The 23,816-nt window shown below is 43.3% G+C and overlaps 1 protein-coding gene and 1 long non-coding RNA gene across 2 annotated transcripts in view; both read right to left on the minus strand.

The window, feature by feature from the left end:
* The window catches only part of LOC135373686 (caspase-3-like), a 253,647-nt gene that overhangs the window by 229,553 nt on the left and 278 nt on the right, over positions 1 to 23,816 (minus strand). The gene's annotated exons all lie outside the window — the stretch shown is intronic.
* On the minus strand, positions 13,598 to 23,209 carry LOC135373682 (uncharacterized). The gene is made up of 3 exons (XR_010416546.1): positions 23,162 to 23,209; positions 15,839 to 15,933; positions 13,598 to 13,985 (listed from the first exon to the last, which is right to left on the minus strand). It is a non-coding gene; the product is annotated as an uncharacterized LOC135373682 (long non-coding RNA).

Below are 23,816 nucleotides of genomic sequence, written 5' to 3' on the forward strand. Positions count from 1 at the left end.
TTTTCCCGAATGCCGTTCCCGAAACCGAACGCGATTCTGCGCCCGACGCGTTAACTCGGTACCGCACGCGACCGTGTTGCTTTTTCCAGAAACGGGTTCGTCGACGCGGGTGACCCTTTCTTCGAGTTGTAAGTAAATTTCGTTCGGAAAATATTCGTAACTTTTAATATCCACGACATATTGAATTCACATTATGTTATAGTGCATATAGAAAATATCAATCCAGTCGATTAAATTATCTGTCATCATGAAAGAGTGTCCGTCAAAGTGAGCGAGCTTATTGCGAGCAACTTGCGTATTGTGAAATTACACATTCTACAACACTGATCGTAAATCGCAACACCTGTTCAAATTCTAAACTCTTACTGATGTGTGGTAGTCACCACTTCTCCTGAATGCGAATCGATAAGTTTTAGCATGTAAGTCACAATCAAATATCCTCTATAGTATGTGTGACTATATGCACAACTTTTTAATCTATATCTTTAAAAAAATGCAACAAATAGCGTGCAGTTTTGACTTTGAAAATTTAAAGAAGAAAATGGTCTTTTGTGTGGAGTTTGCGTTTTACAATGTTATGAGCTAAAAAGCTTATAAAATTAAAGTATGGTCTTTCCATTTGTAGTGCCCGGCTGCTATGACAATAAAATAATGTGATAGTTTTTCTGTATGGCTATGGGAAACCTCGAGTATATTTTGTGAATTGGATCTACGTTTATGTGTGACCTGCGCTGACCTGCTTATTATAATTAATATAACACATCTTCCATTGTGTTTATGCATAACGCTCATCTTCATTGTATATTGGTTAAGCATTTACGATGACTGCTGTGTGATCCGCTTCTCCCAAAATCTGATTGCCACTTGGGAATTATTTCATATACGTTTGTGTGCCGTGTATTACAAAGATTATGTGATTAGAAATGTAGACTTCGCCTGCACATCATGCTTGTAAAATCCTCCATTTGCATCGCGGCATTTGATAATAGATTCGCTTTTCGCGAATGCTTCGTATTATCTCGCAGGCAGTGAACCCGAATGCAATTGTAAAAGTTGATGACTCTGTGTCGCGAACGCTTTGACTTTTCCGCCGCAGTCAGTTATCTTGCCTTATTTCCCGTTTTGCCCTTCTTGAACGGCTCATTTTTCATATCCAGTCATACAAACGGGCAACTGTGTTGACGAAAATATTTATTTATTTATTCTGCACTCCAATCGGGTTGCTTGTCAAAGACGCCTTTCTTCTTTTACTACGTCTGGGCTAGTGCAACTGATTGAGAAATATACATGCACTGTGGAATTTAATTCGTGAAATATGATAAGTTTTCACAAAAGAATAGCTTTTTTGTAATCATAGACTGATGTATCATGCCTCTAAATTTCAATGACCGATCCTTCTCAGAAGATTGAATCTGATCTAATTGATTCCTTCGGGTGTTGAACTTGTACAGAGTGTAGTCGAGTAAAACCTATTTGGTGGTCAGCTCTGATTCCATATGAGAATTCTTACACACATTGTGAAATATTCGTTTCCTTAGCGATCACTGTTCTCAGTCTAGCTATGCTAAATGCAATGCGTTTTTTCATTGTGATGCGTAGAATTCATTATAATGATGACAAAGATTACATTTATTGTTTCAGTTATACACTTGTTTATTTCGATAAATTACAGTTCTATTTCAAACTCTGAAGTTTTCGTTTGTGGTCTTCATTGATGAATTCCGAAGACATTAAACAGTTTATTCTGAATTTTGGGCGGTTGAATCCAGCATTGATTAACGCAGGCGATATGTTGTCGCCGTGTTTGTATTGCTTCAACAACTTGTACTTGGTCGCGATGAACTTGCACAGTCTCTTATTGATGTTTCCTTTCTTTGTATGAAGTCTCTTGAATGGCGTACAAGAGAGTATTAGGTGAAAATCGTCTGGTGGTCCACCACAATTGATATGTTTGTTGAGTTTCAACAAGTGATAATACATCAGACCTTGCACGGCAATATAGAACTTCTGCTCATTCGACATCTTTGCAGAGACTGGTAGAAGAAAATAATTGCGTTGTCCTGGAATTGGAACATATCATGTGATAAGATTTTATGTACTTCCCATCTCAGATATGTGTAATTTCAACAAATCCGTAATGAATCGTGCGATATAGACCGCTTGTATATGATAATTTGATCCGACTGCTTTCTTGATGAACGCAATGCCCATTGCAATGATTACAATTACATCTGGTCTAGCGTATTTCAATTCTTCGTTAGCAAACATCAAAAACTCCGCCATCAATCCCAGTGGCCCTTCCGATGTTGATGTGCAGATATTTTTATAAGTATCGTAGATTCGGCATATAAATTCTTGCACCTTCAGTTCTGTAGTTTGTACCATATCTCCGAATACGACCATGTCTAGGACGTATTGAAATGCAGCGATAACAAAAACGTTTCGCGGCTCCTCCTTTTCGAAGCAGTTTTTTATCACATCTGCCCATGACTTATGGTATCGAGTACAAAATCTGTCCATCTTTTCAATGTAGAGCAATTGTCTCTTCTGTTTTCAAGTGCATGTCTACACTTAATTAAAAGCATATTTATGTTTATTTTATTGATTAAAATTTTATTATTTGGTTTAGAATGCTATGATCTCCACCTGTCGTGAGAATTATTGTTTTGATTTTGTTTCAAGTATTCACTCGACTAATAATCGATGAGTTGTGAACTTACTGCCTGAAATAATTATTGTCTTGTATTTGTTTCAATTGTTCACTCGATTGACATAAGTAAGTACCTCTAAGATGGGAATGCCTCATGACTCTGAGTTGCATTTCACATTTGCTATTTCTGTGTGGTTCATTAGAAATTTCTGTTGCAAGATATTACAAAAATTGATTTAATTAAATTTGTTTCTCGTTTTTGATTGAGTATTGTTGCTACCATTTAATAATTTGGACATTCTCTACATGTTCAATAACAATATCGCATCTGTACAAACTTAGTCGACTTGACAACCACTCTGACGAAATATTTCCGTTTCAAGGAAAGGATGCGAAAAGATAGTGATCCCCGCGTGTGATATCGACATCTATTAGCGCTGCACAATAAAATATATCGCCTTTGAACTCTCTTCTCTGACCTCTAGAGCGCCCCGTTTGCTGGACGAAGTAATACAGCACCTAACCCTTTGAGTGATAAAGCAAGCGCAGTGCTATGGTCACATAGATAGAGACATAAAGTCTCCCGGCTTTGAGGAAAAGAGTGAAAACCGAGATGAAAACAGTGCATAGTTTCTATGTCTTGGATACCTCCGTCAAGGTTCGTAGTGTTTGTTAGAATGAAAATTGTATATCGGTCGATTTTATGATGGTTCAATGATGGATTATTTTCCTCTGTTGTTGTTTACGTGTCGCCGCGTGTTCCTCTGTTCTTCAGCGTAAAGTCTGTGCTATAGTGTAAAGTCTGTACTATTTCGCCTTTTGGTAGACTGATTAGCTATTATTTCTCTATGTGTTGGATGGTGCGCAGGTTTGGCTCTCTATTAATTCTACCTGATGATTCTGTTGTTTCTCGTTATTTCCTTACTTCTATGCTGTTCACTTAATAAGAAATGGATTAATTAAAAGTTGAGTAATGTTAGAATATGAAATTGAGATTCCCTATTGCGCTCGAAATGTTATGACAGATATTCACGCTATTGCAATGATGGTTCTCACGTATAGGAATATTAGACTTTTTATAATACAACCTGTAATTTGATTGTCATCATATTGATTAAGAATATCTTCTTTGTAGTGGTATAGATTTTATTTCCTCTTGTGTTCGTGTCATTCGTGTTCCGTGGTCTTCCATACATCTATTGGCAGCCGTCTTCAAGAAATCAGTGCAGATATCATCAGATCTGGTTGTTGGCTACGAGCGTGCTATGTGGAGAAGTTCATTTTTAACATGTCTATTTTCTGATGAGTTTGATTTTTTCTTCTGATTTTCTGAATGATAGATTACTCTGTTGTTTTGATGAGGAATGTCTTCTTTGTAGTGGCATAGATTTTATTTCCTCTTGTGTTCGTGTTGTTCGTGTTCCGTGGTCTTCCATACATCTATTGGCACCCGTCTTCACAAATCAGGGCAGATATCATTAGTTCTGTTTGTTGGCTAGAAGCGTGCTATGTGGTGAAGTTCTGTTTTAACATATCTATTTTCTGATGAGTTTGATTTTTTCTTCTGATTTTCTGAATGATAGATTACTTTGTTGCTTTGATTAAGAGTAACTTCTTTGTAGTGGTATAGATTTTATTTCCTCTTGTGTTCATGTCCCATAGTCTTCCAGGGTCTCTGCTGTTCACAGTTAATTACATACAACTATCAGAACTTCCCGCTATTGCACTGGTGGTTCTCACGTATAGGAATATTATACTTTTTATAACACAACTTATAATTTTGTTTATAATCATATTGATTAAGAATATCTTCTCTGATTAAATGCGGTGATCGTTTCTCGTTTTGATATGGTGTAGCTATTATTTCCCTACATGTTGGATGATTGGTTCTATATTAATGCTATGTGTTGATTCGAATTATTTCCATATGTCTGCACTATTGCCTTCATAAGAAACTGATTAATTACATTTGTGTCTTATTGGAATATTAAACTTAGCTTCCATATTGTGCTCGAAATTACTTTCACCTATCAGGTTCTCACATCTCAGACTTTTTATAATAAAACTTGTAATTTTGATTGTAATCGTATTGATTAAGAATATCCTCTTTGATTAAATGTGCTACTGCATTTTAACTCTGATTCATTGAAAACTTGTGTGTATGATTACAGTTAATAAAAAATATTGTGTTTGATCTGTGATACCTATATTCAATGCTATTGCATCATACCTGTAATAAGTATTATCTTTGTTACTTGTGTATATTGTGTATACTTTGTTACTTGTGTTACTTTGTGTATTGTATTGTGTTTCTTCTGCTTCAGGTTTTTGGCTGGGTTCTTCTCCTTCACATAGAGTCATAACATAATGAGAAAATGAAAATGAATTCGAAAATGTCGAAAGAAGTTGGCCCAGGCTGAAAAATGTGAGAGGGTAAACGCGCACGCAGCCCTCCCCTCGCCGACAAGCGCGCGGTCAACCCTCCGCACACGCGCCGCGCGGGGAAAAATACGCGAAGAAATCAGGGCAGGGTCCAGGGGTCCAGGTTGTAGTTTCGCCTCCCTGTAGTTTCTCAACCTATCTTTACTACTTGAAACATCTTTGGACAAATATTTTGTGGGAATGCTTTTCACATACTGCTTTTCAAGATGACAGCAGTTCTTGGCCATGTCAGATACCACTTTGTGCTCCTTTGCACCCCCTCTTAACATCACCTTGTTAAGCGTTGTGTATACTTGCTTGTTTCTCCACCGTGTCCATGCTAAATACGTTTGCCAAGGTATTTGAATGGTACTTTGTAATCGTTTGGTACCGTACTTCAGCACAAACTTAGTGAATACCAGCATGGCTATTCGTCGAGTGGAATTTATGCCCCTTTATACGTGGGGTTACACCTTCACTCGGAAAACGTAAGCATGTATGGATACTGTTTATTTTAATCTGACAAGGGCTTTCTATGCTACTAGTTTCTATGCTAGTTAGCGGGACATGGTATGACATCCACCTATTGTATGTGGTTCAATCGCTATTTGCGTAACCACGCAAACATTGTACGTGTGTCTGCGGTGCCTTTCTCATCTTTTCGTGTCGCTATCAGGAGACCCGCTGGGCAGCACGGTATTGTGTTATTTTCAGTTTTCATTAAGGCAGGCTCATGCGGTCTACTTAAGTTTCGCTTCCGGATAGAGTTGGATGCACCATCGCAAAATTGTTTTCTTCGTTTTGCCTTTCTCCAGCTCTTTAAGGAAGTAATGCAATCTGCGAAACCGTGCAAAACGTGCTAGAAACCGACAAAGCCATGGTTTCCACTCTCATCTGGAGGACTGCAGCAAGCTTGTCGAATTTGTTGATTGCAATCAATTCCCCGACTGTTACTACAGGGAATGACATTCATTTTGTCCCAAATATCGCGGACGGGCATGCCGAGAGAAGCGATTTTGTTGCGTCTCTCATACACTCCCATCTATTGAAAATTTGACAAACTTCAATTCGACAAAAATCGATGGATCGCATGAGGTCCTTAAAAATGTCTCATTCCCTAGATAAGTTCGAGGGGAACACGCCTTCACCTGTTTCGCGTAGAAATTTTGCGAGGCTTTCGCCACCCCGGCGAACAAAAATTCCCTATAGGCTTTCTTAAGAAGCCTTAGCGATTTTATATCGCTGATAGTGACTTTCAACAGGCCTTTGCCCCCCTTATCCAATGTCCTCTATGGAAGCAGAACTCCTCGGTATCCTGTCGGCTCTATGGCACTTGCTCTGTCTGCACAGTGGGTTGTTCTGACTGACAGCAACGCTTCACTGGATCTCCTGCTCTTTTTTCTCCTCAGCACAATATTCACCCTCCACGCGCGACTACTGGCCATTCTGTGACGCTTCGATGGATCCTGGGACACGTAGGCCTTCCGGACAGCGAAATTCCGTAACGTAGGCTATGTCACAGGGCGCCAACTTTTCAGTCATTACGCACAGGTAGATGCGACCAAGTAATTTTCTATGACCACCACGTGCAAGACTCGTGGTCAGCCACAAAGAGAGCACGTGTCCATCACGAGGACCAGAATAGCAGTACAGCCGTGAGAACGTCGTGGTTCTCACGTAACCAAAAGGGACTTCGGCATAGATTCCGAGAATGTGGCACTCGTGGTGACCCTTTTTCGTAGGGAAGAATGGGTTCGTTTCGTGGAAGCGCCTGAGGGTGCCCCATCTTCCGAGGGATTAAAAAGGAGCGACCGGCCGAAAGTAGGTTGTCGTCCCATGGTCTCCGGATAGTGAAAGTCGTAGCGAGATAGCGGCGGTCTTGCCGCCGGAGATAAGTGGAGGTGCGGAAGGAGCGCATCGGCGAGGATCTGAGTGACGGCAGAGTTTTGAAGACATCGCAGGGAGCTGCGACAGAAGTGGTGCAACCCAGAATTTTGAAGACATCGCAGGGAGCTGCGACAGAAGTGGTGCAACCCAGAGTTTTGAAGACATCGCAGGGAGCTGCGACAGAAGTTGTGCAACACAGAGTTTGGAAGACAACGCAGGGAGCTGCGACGTAAGTGGTGAAACCAGGAGCTTTGAAGACATCGCAGAAAGCTGCGACATTTTGTGAGAATTAGTTTTGTGTGTGAGCGTGACCAGGAAGAAGGAAAGCATCCGTCGTGATCCAGAGGGCCGCCCGAAAGTATTGACTGCAACAAAGCCAACCGCCTCCAAGAATCGTCCGCCTCAGAGATAAGTTGTGTTCGAACTTTTCGTTGTACGAACTTTGCGGAACTAGTTTAGACAGTAGTTGGGCAATTTGTGCGTAATTCGCGTTTAGTCGGTAGCATCCGTGTGGTGCGATACCTGTCTCAATTGTGTGTCTTGATCGATACTTGCGCATTTCCTGTTGTGTGCTATTTTGACTGATGTTATGTCTTTTGCGAAAGAATAAATTGTTGTTGCTTGTTACGAAAGCAATGTGTCCTCGTCCTCTTGTTCATTGACTGGCCAGTCTCCACCCTACCCGCTGAGTTCGAATACCTTATCGATCTCGGAGCTGGGGGATATCACGCACGATCCCTGAGCCCCGTGACAGGCTAGTTCACGCATAGGAGAATGCGCGCACACCTTTTGGTTGGCAACGCGGCAGCATGAAAACTTGCGGCGGCCAGAAATGGATGGAGAGTTGCCAGTTCCCATCGCCCCATCGTGGCCAGCATGGCTGCCAGTACGTGTTTACACACTGCAATAGGAATTTAAGTATTGAGAAGGGAAGGTGCAAGGAGCAAAGAAAGCGATAGATGAATAGTGAAAAGTGTGATCTCCTAGTACAGTGTTGCAATTGTGGAAGTTTTGTGGTCAGCCCTCGTTCCGTGCGGCGTTCCGTGTTGTTCGGTGTGTGTGTGTGTGTGTTTGACATAAGCCGTTGCACAAATACGGTTGAATAATTCAGTTTTGCTTTGCTGCACCTAAATGTACATAAATTCGACGGCCACTCAAGACGCACGCAGTAGACGCCCCAAATTCGTTTTGTTTTCATAATTGTGCTTCTCGCTTGTGGCTACCGTTATTAGCGCAGGTTGTGCAACCTCATTTCAGCTGTGTTCCATACATTTGCTGAGATAATTTAAGTGTTCTGTTATTCTTGCGTCTGAAAGGATCTTGTCGCTTCATGAGCATCTGCAAGAGCTTGGATCCACAAAAGATATGACAGTGGCAGCAGTGATGTTTTTAACTTTGAAGAAGAAAACAATGTCAAACAAGATCACATGTACAAATGCGCGACACAAATGACTATTCAAACATACCCTTCTGCAATCATTCTACCAGTGCATGCTCTTACGTTACGTCTTAAAGTCGTGGACATATTTCCCAAATGATCCACTTTTTGTTCTTCAAGCTCTGTAACACAGTACTCTCTCTGATTACGTATATACTATGACAGAGGGTTGTTGCTGTGGCACGCGCCTATACTGTCGTCCAGGGGATGGTTTAGGCGTTGACCCCCGTCAAATCATGCCCTTGGTAGTGGATTTGGGAGATTGAAACGAAGAGGGATACCCCCCCCCCCCATGTGAAGTCCCCGTAGCAACTGCGCTCCCGAAATATTTTCTGGCTACCATCACGTCAGCAAACTACAAAATTGTGCACTCTTTAGTCATAGGTTGTAATGTTTATTATCAGATGCCATGATAGGAACCTCTTAACGCCCAATGTCCGTCTCCAGAGAAATGGGTGTTCGGGGGGTTGCACTGTTGCTCCACTTGAAAAAAAAAACCCTGGTAACGTCAATTAGAGCCCTGCACGGGCCCGACCCGGCCCGCGGGCCGAGCCGGGCTTGTTATTGGCTGTGTGCTCCGGGCCGGGCCGAGCCCGGGCCGACAAAATACGCTAGCACCGCGGGCCGCGCCGGGCCCGGGCCGACAAATATGTTTCCGAGAGTCAGGCCCGGCCGGGCCACGCAGCTAATTCCACACAATGGAGATTCATTAGTTCATATCATCATGCGCTTACGTCATTCCTGTGCATATTTTGCAAAGACAAGCAAGGGATACTGCATTAGGCATATGATTCGACCCTCTAGAACATTCTGAAAGCAACTTTACATTGCTCCTCACTCCTCACGTATTTCACAATCACTTGGCAAAGCTTGGTAAGAGGGGTATGGACAGGGAGAAGGAGTTTGTTGACAGCATCCTCTGCCTCCGCAAAATATTGACAGTGTAACGATAACGCCCATGCCCGCGTACGTTCAGGATTTAATTTGGTCTGGTGCGGTTATGGTGTTAAACCACCATCACTCGTATGTTTGTCTTCTCTCGTTAGAAATTTACTGATAAATTTGTTTGATAATCTCTAGAAACGCGTACGTCGCGGCTGGAAATACTATGCCGGGATATACTCGCCGGATCACCGGGCCGGGCCGGGCTCTATTTGCTTAGACTCCGGGCCGGGTCGGGCCGCATAAAAATATGAAGGTCTGGGCCAGGGCCATTTTTCGCTGTGCCCGGGCCGGGTCGGGTCCGGAAAAGTCGGCCCGTGCAGGGCTCTAGGTCACACCCTATGGACTAATTTGTAAACCACTGGATGTGCTAGAAATTATATTTCTACTTCCTTGACACATGTGCCGTTAGAAATTGGCAAGATTCAGTGTGCCGTGTGTGCCTTTGATTGGCAAGTCTCTGCCTACAGTAACAGACTCTACTGGCAGTTAATACAGGCATTTTAATTTAGTTCTGGTCCTTGGAAGTCCTGAGCACATTATTTTATAATATCATTTTTAAATAGTTGGTGATTATATGGCCAAATAACTTGTTACTCAATTAACCTCTTTTGAACGTTTTGGAGTATTATCATGAAAGCAACATCATATACCACACACGTTTCTCCTATTTAAGCTCGAAACCTCGTTCATCTTACCGAACATGAATAATTGAACCTCTTTATGCTGTAAGGGGATAAGTCGAAAGATACCAAACCGAGATAATGGGCCTGCTCCGATTGTCCATCCGTCATCTGCTCAGACTCCCCACATTACCGTGGTATACATCCTTCTCCCTTTTCTGACCGCGAATGTTCTTCTGTGCTGTTAAAAAAAAAAAAAAACAAGCGAAACTCATTTGCTGGAGCGAAACCTGCACTTTCCTGTATCGTGCAAGCAAGGCTATTGAATGGCGTGTCGCTACTCTTTGCACACTAGGTCCACACTAGCACATACTTCTTCAGCGCTTGCACCAGAAACCTTCCAGAACCGCCCTTTCATGGTCTCTTAATCAGCCGAACTATCGTTCCACCAGATTGTCAATATTTCTTGGCCCATGGCCACATACAGCACACCAAAGTTCTGCATTCAAAGCATTTCTAACATTTTTTGGCATCATATGACTTCAGTACTCACTGTTAGGTGACTCGTTATGATATTTTACCACACCATCACAGTCAACGGGTTTGATACGAGGGCAGTTTTCTTCCTTGTATGCACCTATACGCCTATACGTAGTCTCAAGCGTTCGAACATGCATCACCACGACTTCATCATCACGGACAGGTCAGTGACGCAACCTGCAGGAGTGAGACAGGCTCTCGCAAAAATCATGGGAAACATTTCACGCTGCAAACGAATTATGCAGGGTAAAATATATGCGACGGCATTGTGTACCGTGCAAGAAGTGTAGGAATCTTCAGTAATAGAATGTTCCAGCATTCATGAACACCGAAAAGTCACAAACGCTCCGTTCCTCCCCATACCGATGTGGGAAACTCGGTAAGATATCCAAGGACTGCAGCCCAGAGGTGAAGTGCCGCAGCAGCATTGAAAACTGAGTGTACCGCAGCATCGTTCTATGGTTACAGATACTGTATGCCTTCACTGAACAACAGAACATATTACTTGACTGCAGTAGAACATGGGCAAAAATTAAGGCAGTATACTTGCAAGACAAAAGTATCACGCCAAATCAGCATTGCGTCGTCTTGACAAGCATTTGCAAGCTATCCGCCATGCTAGAATGCCTAGAGCAGTAATGTGAATTGCCATAACAGCTGTTGCTACACCAGCTAATCCTAAACGCTATCCGCACCCACCGAACTATCTGCACACTTCGTTCATGACAGCTTGTGTCAGTTTAATTTACTTCAATTAATTATTCCACGTTAATGATTTGTGCAACAAACATTGCCATGAAAATACAGTCGTCCCCCGTTTATCCGGACTGCATTTATCCGGATTCCGCGGTATCCGGACAAAAGGCACGGGAACGGATTTTCCTCCATGTATTTTGTTCTCGTTTATCCGGACTTCAGCTTCCGGACTCGGACAAGAATTCCAGGGAACGAAAGTGGAAAATTCTTGTAATCTAGCTTCAGTTGTCCGGACTACCGTGAGTAAGAGGAGACGCTGACCCCGCTTCGTCACCCTTTTCGCTGCGATGGGGTTTCGCTGTGATGGGATCTCCGTAGGGGAGACAACCGTGCACGATGACCCCCTTTTCTATTTGTGTGCGTTGGGTCACGTTGACCAGTCGAGTCATTAGGAAATATCTCGAGGAACTGAAAACTCCAAACCGAGGGCCTGCTGCCTACGGCCCGTTGGCCGATGAAGACATTCCACTAGCTGAGCTGCGATCCCTGATGCAGAGGCTCACTGCGACTGCCGTAGATGATGCTGCGGTTTCTGACTCCGTTGACGTTGATAAGGATGATGACGCGTGTGCAGCTATGACTGATGACGGTGTGATTGCTGGTGTTGCCTCCGATGATGTGCAGCAAGACGGTGCCGATGACGCCAGTGAGAAACAAGGCTCCGACATTGACAATTTGCGTCCGCACTGACATTCTTCGAGCAGCGCAACGGCGTGGCTCAACTCTATGCAATTAGGAAAAGTTAGCAGGAATCGAGTGCCTACACTACTATGTAACAGCTGTCATTGACGAGATTTCTGTGTTTTACTTAAACCTTGCTCTGTAGGACGTTTCTATTCGGTCGTTTCATTTATCCGGATGGCCCGGTATCCGGACGATTTCGCCGGGAACGGCACCGTCCGGATAAAGGGGGTCGACTGTATTGTAAATATTGTCACGTAAAAAGTTTGAAAACAGAAGATATAATTGGGACATGTTCCGATTGGAAGCCGTGTCAGTACGCATCATTTGTGTTGAGAACGAAACATCTTCGAATTCAACGTATGTTACGAATGCTCTTCTTTCCAACAGGCTATGACGATGCCCAATGATGGCTGGATGACTTCACTAAACGTACATGTACCTCGCGGATTACTAGCACAGTGAAAAGATCTGAACGCTGAGCTCTTTGCACTTTCAGGTAGTTCTGCTGTTTCAATCTGTTCATTGCTTACACACCTCCTGAAAGCAATACCGTAGGGTAGGGGTTTAGGTATGATGCTGATTGATGATTAGGGGTCTTGAGGTGCATATAGTTATCTTAGCCCATATTATGCTGGACACTAGTAGAAAAATTAAGATAGAAAAATCATGGAACAAGACTGGATTGGCAACATGCAATCTTAAATGTGTATAACTTGCTCAACAAGGAGTTCAGGTTCTCATGAGGTATATTTGTTGATCTTATTGCAAGACAGTGCGCTCTTATGTTACATAGCTAACATACAACATGCTATTTGTTGTTCATTTGTTCTATCTTTGTTGTGACAACCAGGTTGCTTCCTTGGAGGCATCGCTGTATTCGAGGCCATACGCCTACATGAAACTAAGCTGGAGATGTAAAACCCCATGCCCATGAACTCCTTGCAAGTGCAGCTGCTAACCCAACACAGAGAACAGTGTACCACTGGTATGAACAGTGGTGAAAGGATGCATATGGCGATGACAGAGACGCCATTCAGAAGCTAAACGAAAATACTTATTTGTATAGACAAGATGGTAACCCCTGCCATGCTTATTTTAGTTTATGTTAAGTTATCTTAGTGGTTAACATATTTTTAAACCTAGTATGTAACAATGCTACAATACATGGTTAGCGATGTTGAATAGGAAGCACAGAATGTGTTAAAATAGTTAGAGGTACACTGACTTGGAAGATTATCAGAAAAAAATTCTGAATTTGTGAAATGTTGCTTTTTATCGCATATTCGTCAGTTAATTGCACACTGTGGTAGTTCCGATAAGAATATGACATATGAGATCTCATTTGGAAGTATGCCCATTGTACAAACGTTCATTATCTGCAGCAAGAAAAAGAAATATTGAACTTGACCATCCCCACACACATGCGGCATTCCCTTGCCTGGCTCCTTCAACCCAAGTATGCTGCCAATCGCACACGGGAGCAGCCCAAACAGATTTACGTTGCGTGCAAAAACATTTGGCACAAATTAACTTTCCACACATGAGGTACTCACAAGAATGGTCTTCGGCGGCAGCACAGTAAACAAGGAGCACTGGAGACCAGGACGTACTTCAGCAATGATGAGTCTTCACCAATTATATCTAGCTCACTTCAACTGGAGGCGACACCAGCCTGCTGAGCTGGCATCTCATATGATAATTTTTATTTTTTACCAAGGGTTTAGGGGGTACAGGCAAAAAGGTACGACACTGTAGCTTGGTAGGGCTTCACCCCTCAATTACTTCACTGGGGCAGTTCGAGGCCTGTGTTATTTTTTCTTTTGTGGCAGCTGAAAGAGTTAAGTTGTTGTGCTTTCCCTGTTCATTTCACACCCATTATTGCCTTGCGCCGTAGAGTCTGTCTTAGTAAGCATCGTGTCCGTCAGGGCTTAAACAGATTATGGTTTTTCAATGGCTCGTCAATGTCCAATGTCACCTCAGTACATCCATATGGCCAGTGCTGCTGTTGGACTGCGCCACAGAAGTAGGCTGTTCTCGTGAGAACCTGAAGTTTGAAGGTTAATTTCTACAAGTTGTTTCGGAAGAACGCAAATCGGGTAGTGGTGGTCCAGTGTGATTGGAGGAAACAACGACTATGTATTGTGGGCTGAAGCAGCCTCTCAGGGCAACGCCGTATGTGTGTGACGGTGGTCAAGTTCTAAAATTATTTCACTGCACAAGGAGTCTTTTTATGAAGCATTGTGGAAAAAAATTATCAAGGTGTGTACTATGAAATGCAACTGTCTCATACTTTATCAGAACCACCTCATTGTGCAATTCACAGCTAAGTGGCAAAAATCAATATATCTAAGGTTCAATTTTTTTCCTCACATACTGTTCCAAATATGCGCACCTCAAGAAATTTCTAGCATGTTCTGTACCTCCTAGGCAAGAGTGCTTAACAGCTTGAGTGGCTCTAAAAACACTGCGGAGTTCCATAAAAATTCAAAGAATTTTTATTTTTTTCAGGGTGTAAGCTATCGATCAGCCACCGATCACAAAGTGTCGATCAACCTTCAGTACATATGACACGAAAGTGTTACGCTTTGTCATCACTCAGAAGAGATCTGGTTAGAATTTGCGAAAAAAAAAAGCTATTTTGTTAATTTTTTTTTTTTCAACAGGTAGGTCACATGTCCCTTCGCAAATCTTCAAGAAGCGGCCACAAAGCAATTTTCTTTTTGCAAGAGGGAGAGCATTAGCTGCATGGGAACAATTAACCATAATTTATTTGAAAGAAGTCAGGGACAGTCTAGCACGACATCTGGGACATTGAATGAACCAGGACATAAAGACAGAATGCAAACGAGTCAGTGTAGCCTTGGAGGAGGCAATATTACCCTAAGTTTGGGATTTGCGGAGACGGAGAAGAGACTTAGAGGGAGACAGGACTCCCTGTCCTGTGTCTCTGTACACTGATTCAAGGTAATATTGCCTCCTTTAAGACTGTTATACCTCTGCCAGCTATTGGTGATCATAGTAGTAAATATGGCCAGTGCCTTCTTAGTTTCTGCATGAAGAGCCTGTTTATTTTTCCGTTGTTTAAACGTGATTTTACTTATTTGTAGGTGCCTAAGCCCTTCTTGACAGCTGCTCAAAAGCAGATCTTCAGAGCATCTGGCCAAAAGTGAGCCAAGTACTTTGCCACCTCCATGTGACTCAGGCAGAGTGGAACTGGCTAAAATCTACGAAGAATGTTCGCCCAGAAAAGCGGAAGGAGCTGATGTCAGCATTTCAAACGATTTGTTGATAAAGTGTGACTACAACCATGTTTGTGTGTAGCAGTGAGCTCGGGCTTATTCCTACGCGTCATCAATTATACTAGCTAAGCTGGTCAAAGTTGTACAAAGATGTCTGGGAGCACACAAAAATCACATTTATGACAGGGCTAGCAGCTCCCCAGGGCCATTAAAAATTGGACGAATTGCATCCCAATTCGAATGCTGACGTTTGCCATGCTACTCTCTATTTTGTCTGGGTTATTCGTGTAAAGATACCACCCTCTATTTGGTAGTCCTCCGTTCTCAATTTTGTGTTTCGTTTTAACTTCAAATTCATGGTCGGCACTACTCAGATACAGATCTGAAGACCTCTATCAGGAAATGTCTACCTTTAAAGGTCTACCAAAAAAAAATTTCCAGAAACAAAAATTAAAAACATGGGGAAATTCCAGTGAGCTGAAAATCTGGACACTGCGGGGACGTTAGCGGGAAATGGCATGTCGAGGAAGGAGCGTTTAGAGTACTGAGTAGCAAATAGTGAAAAAAGTATTTTAAGTGCTTTAAAAATACTTGTCAGAAGAGTATTGCGTAGAGTATCAAAATACAGAAAAAAGTATACTGTATTTTAAGTACGTACGTGAGTCTGCACGAGGCTGTAACACCAACAACTTTGCTGATGCTGACATGGCAGATACGTCGGAGAGAGCCAAGCCATCCGCGTGTGCAACCATTCTTGCAAAATGAACAACAGTGGGTGATGCTATTTCAAAAAAAGCCTCAAAATGATCCTAATGCGCGAGGCCACAACACCCACAACTTTGACAATTTTCTGTCATGCCAATCAACAACAGAAAATTTGCTACGCTAAAACACCCTAGAGGCCACTGTATTCTTTCCAAATATATATTTATTCTACTTTCAGCAAGGGGAGTGTTATGTGAAATGGGGGTGGTTATTGTGGTGAGCTGTGCAAACTGAAACATTCGTTCTGCAGCAGTCAAAACACCGAAATGCACTGGAATCTTGCTATTACAGATGCCAACGTGGGGCAGACATATGTGAAAACACAACGTGTCACATTAAGTATACATTGTAGCTTCTGCCCTGTGAAAACTTTGCTGTGCACTGCCACCTAACAACGCATAACCACAACATTCAGCTTTGGATGCGTAAGCTGCAGACTGGTTCTTGCTTCCAAATCATCTGAAAATGTGCACATGTGCTGTGTACCCATGCAGTACAAGATAATCATTTGACTTCAAGGTGTGCAACTAGAAGTTTTGAGAAAAGCTGCTAAAAAATATACAAATTGCACTATAGCTGCATTATCTGATGCAGAAAAGTAAGTTTCAGTTGCTGTACAGTCGCAAAATTACCAAATGGCCCATGATGACTGGAAAAATGCTACAGCATGCAGTTTCAGGTCGGAAGCTCACACAAGGACAGACCGCCCAATAGCCCATGCTGCATAGGCTACCACAACTAAAGGCAGCTGTGAATTTTGAAACCGCACAAATTGACTAAATCCTTTCAATCATCGACTGAGGACGCAAGAATAGCAGCACACTTAAATTGTACTTCAATGCTCACGCCAAATGTACGCAATACAGTCGAAATGAAAATAGCAGTTGCCCTTCATGTTTGGCTATACGGAATACTTTGCCATCATTCAGAATCCCATCACAGCAAAAAGGAGTGTTCCTAGTAGTTCTACTAGCTGCGTCAATAACAGAGGCAAGAAGCGAGAAGTGCAATTAACAAACCCCAAACGAATTTAAGAATTTCTTGCGTCCTGAGCAGCCCTTGAGATTATTGACACTTGGGTGTATCGACTTGATCTTGATCCATGTGCGCTGAACACACACACACACCAAACAGCACGAAACGCCACACGGAACGAAGGCTGGCCACAGAACTTTCACCACTGTAACACTGTACTACGAGGTGTAGCTCATCTCCCACTTTCTTTGCTCCTTGCACCTTTCCTTCGCAATAACTCGTTCGCATTATAGTTGGTAAACACACACTGGCCGCCATGTTGACCGCGGTAGCGGCTGCGTCCGTTTCTGGCTCCCGCAGGTTTTCAGGCTGCCGCAGCGCCAACCAATAGAGATGCAGCGCATTCTCCTAATGCTTAAACTAACCTACGTTACGGAATTTTGCTTCCGGGTAACACTCGCGCAGACGCAATAGCAAGACACGCAACATCTACCCAGGTCCCCCAAACTCACTTCGGAAAAGCGTGCAACGAAGAAGGCCGCCACTAGATACCCCACTGTTGCCGTTCCGGATCACTTCAGCGCGCTAAGTTTAGCAGCAAAATGTTTTTGTTGTTTCTGCGAATGAATCTAGTCTTTATATGTCCAAATAAAACGCGTATAACAACTTTCTCTGTCGTGTTTCACTTTTCGGTCCCGTTTTTAAACGTGTTGAGCGATCGGAAGGATCTAGTGCACGGCTGTGTGCATCACATAGCGTACCTGTCGTACCTGGCGCCGCAGGCGCTGCAGTTGTCCATTTCTCCTTCGGTGACTTGGCCTGGCTTGGATTGTGCTTCAACTGGATCTTTAGCGCGCTACAATCCACGCAAGCCAACGTCTGGTAACAATGGGGTATCTAAGGGCGGCCTCCGGCATTGCACGCATCGGGATAGGAACAAATACATGGGAAAATGGCGACCTTAGGGGACCTGCATCTACCAGAGCTCTCCCTGCCACCCATCTACCCTAACGACCTCTGCCTGTTCCCTGCACATTTGCCGGTGGCGCTGTGTCCGTACCCGGCAGTTCCGAGCGGACTCTTCCTCACATCACCATTTCATACGTCTCATTGATCACCTCCAGGGCTTTAATAGTGGCTGCCATTTCAATCGAGTTGAAGAATTACTCCTCCATCGTCTTCGAATGAATGTTGCGCGGACATCCTCACTCTTGTATAAAACGTGCCAGACGAACTTCCCCAACTGCGCAACTTGCAGTGTGGAGGCCGACATTGAGCAGTTCATCTTATCCTGCAACCGGTACCTCTCACAAAGATTCATCCTCCAACGCCACTTGGGACAACTTGGTTACCCTAATGTCACTTTGGTCACCCTGCACGGCCCTGTCCTGCACAAGCAGGGGACGGTCGCGACTACCCTCTTGAGCTTTCTCCATGCCACCGGCCTTTCAACCAGCCTCTAAGGCACTCTTGTGTACCTGTGTGTTACTTTTCTTTCTTTCTTTTCTATTTTATTGAAGCAACAGCAAGTCGGTCTACGCCTGACTAACCTTTCCATCCTTTTCAATAAACATATCCACCTCCTTCCCCTAGCGATATCGTCTTATGATTGCGGCTTCCAGTATACCTTTGTATGCCGATTATATCAAGTTATTCTGCTCCGTATCTACGTGGGATGACTGCGTGCTATTACAATCGAACGTTGAATCGATAGTGCTGTGATGTGCCAGGAACTGCCTTGTTCTAAATTGCTGTAATACAATATTGATATCGTTCACAAAAATACAACAGCATTTGTTGCATAACCCTATAGTCAGTGACGCTGTTTGTTGAACGTGTTAATGCAACCCGTGACCTGGGTGTGATCTTTAACTCTGCTTTGCATTTTCGCGAGCAAGTTAGTGTCATCTGAAACGTTGCAGTGTTTACTCTTACATTTCGCACCCGACTTACAAGCGAAATCCGTGACCCCGTTTGTATTATTTCACACACATATAGTACACAGCGCTTGTTCGCAGTAGGCTAGAACTCGCTTCAGTTCTGTTACATTCATTGAATGTGACTCAAAATGAAAAAAAAGATAGACTTAAAATATATTCATAGCCATATTGTATGATAGATACTTCGGGAATGTTTGTTATTTACGTATGATAGTATCCACAGCAGGATTAGTATGTGTTCATTATCAGTGAGGAAGACATTTCGTGATTTCTGTTATCTTCACAAGCTTATTAACGGGAGAATATAGTCCAGATCTTTTAAGTGACATTTATTTACATGTGCCGTGTAGGCACACACGTTGTGCAATATTACTCTACGCTTCTGTCCATCATCGACATTGTCCATTCAGACGCGTACAGCGTGAGTTCAGTGATTTAGCTCGTGACAGTGATGTTGATATTTTTCAATACCTGCATATAATGAAACGTGATCTACCTAGCTACTTATCCGAGGCTTAGCATCGTATTTTTTTTACTCAGACTGTTACCTGTTTTTATTCATTACGTTTATTTTCTTTCTTTCTCTCGTGTAAAATGCACCACTCGTAAGGATTATTGGTGGGCACCAAGACATAAATAAATAAAAAAATGCTATGGTTGTTCGATAGAAATGATGATGATACGGAGATCATTGGCGCAAGAACAACGGAGGTTACGTAATGTGCCAATGATGTTGTTGCTAGAAAAGAATATCATTTTCATATATTACATTGTTGTACTGTGTCTATAAACAGCCTAATTATTCGGAGAAGCTAGGATAATTGAAATGTTGAGGAAGTAGTGGACACACAAGAAAAGGAAAGTGGCATTTGAGCTGAGCTCAATGTAGAAAGACTGCAATGTAGTTTTTCTTTTTTTTTTTCAGTTGTCTCTTGAGCTGCACGTAGTCTTTCACTCGTCATCATACAGGTACGTACAGTGTAAAAAGGTAACTCATACGCAAAGTGTGGTACAGTGAGCCAGATCTTAGGGGCAAGAATAGAAATCGAAATTTGAATTATACTGATATTTGTGCGTTGAAGTCACAGTCGTTGCAAAGCGACCTCTAGAGACCTCCTATGAACATTCTTCAGAATGTCATTTGGGAATTGCCCACCTCCTTCCTACCGAGTACGCAAGCGAATAAGTCCACAACGTCATTATTGCGGTCTTGTTGCCTATATGTTATTGCGTTCCGATTGGCATTGTACTGCGTAAAGACAGATGCGGGTCCATGATGCTTGCATTGCTTGTCGTACAGCACGCTTACTGAGCTTATGTTGTACATAGTCAACACCACCTCAATAAAACTTCGGTTGCATATAGTTTAGAACACCCGCCATTGAGATGGTCTACAAAGCTCTTGTTACGACTGAGGGCCACCACGTTAATGCAGCCACATCGTCTGAACGGGCAATGATTCAGCAAAGGCCGGGCGGGACAAAAACGAGATTCTCGAGCGAAGCTTTAAGGCTCTTTGTTTGGTCAGCTTCCAGTCCCCTACTACCTTGCCTCTGTTTTCTTTTTCTTTTTTTTTTCTTTTTTTGCTATAGTCGTTTGACGATGCCCACCTTGAGTGCGGCCAACAACGGCAAGCATTATTTCTATATTGGACACCTTATTTTCCCAGCCAGGTACACGCGCCATTTTATATATCTTTTTGCATTTGCTCCATAGGATGTGCTCCAAGGTACTTTGTCATCTTCGGCGTCTGGCGGAGGGAACTTCTCAGATGGTTGGTGGGCAATTCGTTCTCAAACAATATAGTGATGTCTAGATGATGTCCTAGGGATATACGCGTTTAAATTTAATGTTCGTTTTGAAACCTCACATAAACGAGGTAATGAACCAAAACTTGCTTAGAAATATCATTTGATTTGTAAGTGAAACCAGATGCTATGTGTTGCATGTCTTTCAAGATTCCGCAAATTCGGGAGCTCTGCCCGCCTCTGAGTCAAGATGAAGAGTGATGGGTCTGATTTCATTACATACACAGAAAATAGTGAAGTGAGGAGCTGCTCGGAGCAATAACTCACCGTCAAGTTAACGTCTGTGTTTTTTTTACTGCTTTTGGTTTGAGACATTCAGTATGGCCAATAAAAGTCTTGCGCAGTGCTACACCATCGCTCGTTTCGGACCCTTTCGCAATAAATGTTTCGTGTAACATACCGTCAGGGTCGTGATTCAAACACTTCTTGAAACAGCGGCGACAGGACATCCTGTGGTTACACGGTCAGGCACATTCATCTATGATGATCCCACAGATGTCAGACGAACATCAATTTTTTGATACGCACATTGCGGTCTATTTCGACGTTCACTGGAAATGGATGTAATTCAGCGCACTGATTCAAATGTTAGCAAATATCGTTGATTTCCAACGGGACAGTACATTGTAGACTACCTGATGACATGTCTGAAGTGTGCAAAACTGAGTCACAGCAGCATATAAGGCCGGAATGGTGGGATGCCACAGTGCCACACGGAGGTATGTAATGGCATTTGTCTGAATGACAGTTTCTAGTAAAGAGATCGCTAAAGTCACTCGCCGATGAAATGCGTACTCTCGCTTCAATTGTGCGCGCAGAGTTATTATTTTATTCTTGCGTAAAACCACTTTGTACCGTGCGGGGCAAGATTATTTCATCATTCGAGTATTCTTTAATGGATGAAAATCTGGAGTTGTTTGAAATTTTCACTGACAGAAGTAAAAAGAGGGTATGGCGGCGCCAAATCAGCGGCATCGACATCATGCGGTTTAATGTCACTACAAACTCACATGAGGCACAATCATCGTAGATCATGCCATCCAAAACCCTAGGGGATTTAGATGATAGTGCACTTGTTCAGTCCGTGTGGTAGAGGTTGACACAAAAGTTTACGGAACACGTGAGCGACACCCCTGCGGCTGGCGGAAGCGTGCGAGTTCACTGTTTCGGTGGGGTGGAATGGTCCTTTGTTAGCGACACACAGCGGTAGTTGCGGTGTCGCTTGGGTATACCTGGGAAGTGTAAGCTACCGCTCTGCGTCGCGAACAGCGCACCCTTCCACCTCTACGAAACAATGAACTCATCCGTTTCCTTAAGGTATTACGCAGCAGAAAGACACCAACAGAAAGAGGACAAGAAAGAAGGAAGACAGAAAAAATGGCAAGACAAGGACAGAAAGAACCACAGGGAAGGCCGCGTTGCGCAGCCTTCCCGTCTGGTTCCTTCTGTCCTTGTCTTTCTGCTGCGAAAAACATTAACGACCTACCAACTACCGCGTTTCTCTGCCTTAGTCACCCGCTTCCTTCAGCCGCTAGGGTGCCGCACCGAAGTAATTGTACGTCACTCATGTGTCCCATCAACGTTTGACACAAACTGTACTATAACTCTTTCTTTTATCGCTGTGAGCACTTATTACGGTTTCCTGTATTGCTGAGAAGCGGCTATTTTCAAGAACAATGTAGCAATCTGCAAGCAATCTGCAATGTAGCAAGCTCCTGTGCTTTAGACAACGTCAGTATTTCCTTCAGCGTGATGAATACTTTGGTAGGCTATAGGGAATACTGCTCCTTACTGCAGATGTTTACCAGTTTTGCACACCTTGGCCTCTGCCCTTGACAATTACTGCCCCGACAAATACAGTCGTCGAGTTGTCATAGGCACTGATCGCGGCGTAGTATCGGTCGGCTCCTGATAAACAAGCATCGTGTACAGGGCGTTTCACAATAAGTGTCCAGTACGGCTTCATTGCTTCGTTCCAGGAAACAAGCAATACGTAACCTCTCGTGGTATTTACCAGCGTTACGAGTAGCGACCACAGAATCCCAATATTGTTCACAGAAACAAAAGGCGATCTCTGTGTGATATTGCTGATCTCAGATCTTGTCTGCCGAATTATTTGTGAAAAGTAGAAACATGGGAAAGCCAAAAATAACCAGATTACGACAGAAGTCGAACCAAGCACCTCTCGTTTTGTCATATTTTGCTGCACACATTTTTGTCACATTCACAAATAACAGCGTAACTCACGGAACCTGAATCCTAACATTTCCTAGTCTGAGCACATCAGAATATCCCGTAAATAGTAATTATTTGGACATTATTACACCGAAAAACGTATATTACTGCAGAGCGGGAAAGGAGGCGACCAGGCTCTACTGAGCTTGATGGGTTTAATGAAGGTTAGTGGCGATGAACCAAAAACGAAAGCTCAGGTCGCGCGCACTGCGACGCGCAACCCATAGAGTTAATATAGGAAGACTCTAGAGAACGTACTTGACGCGCCGTCAATGGGATTCTCCTATCCCCGAGCGTGACCGCCCGGGCGCAGCTATCCGTTGGTCATGGACAGTGTTAATGGACGAATTTCAGCCTCTAACTACAGCGGAGCTCCTCCCTTTGTTGCCAACGCTGTGCAGTCACGTTGTATGACAAACAGGGGAACGAGCCGATGGAGGCAACGGCGTCCATCGTAGGAAGCGAGGACAGCCGCGTAATTGCGTTGAGAACGCACGAATCTTCGAGATACGTGCAGAATTGAGTAGTGCTATCGGAATCACAAGATAAACGTTGTCATATCAAACGTGAATCACAACCATGAGATTACCTGCGACACCGGCAACCCTTTGCTTTCCACCGACACGAATGAAGATGTTTACCACCTATGACTAGTTCAAGTGGCGTTTGTATGCTATGCGAGCGAAATCAATAAATCGTTACCCATCGTAACAAATGTAGGCATGTATTTCCGAAGGCAACAGAAATCAAAAGACTAATACACACGATAATCCGCCATTTTCATGCTGCTCTGCGGACCAACAGCAACCGGAAATGGCAAAAACGAAACCACCCGCCATTCCATGCTCTGGTCTGGCGAGTTTCGTAGTAATAAATTGATGAACGAACGCCAGCACACAAGCAAGTGATGTGT

The sequence above is a fragment of the Ornithodoros turicata genome, unplaced genomic scaffold (genome assembly GCF_037126465.1).
Source record: "Ornithodoros turicata isolate Travis unplaced genomic scaffold, ASM3712646v1 Chromosome29, whole genome shotgun sequence".
Lineage (NCBI taxonomy): Eukaryota > Metazoa > Arthropoda > Arachnida > Ixodida > Argasidae > Ornithodoros > Ornithodoros turicata.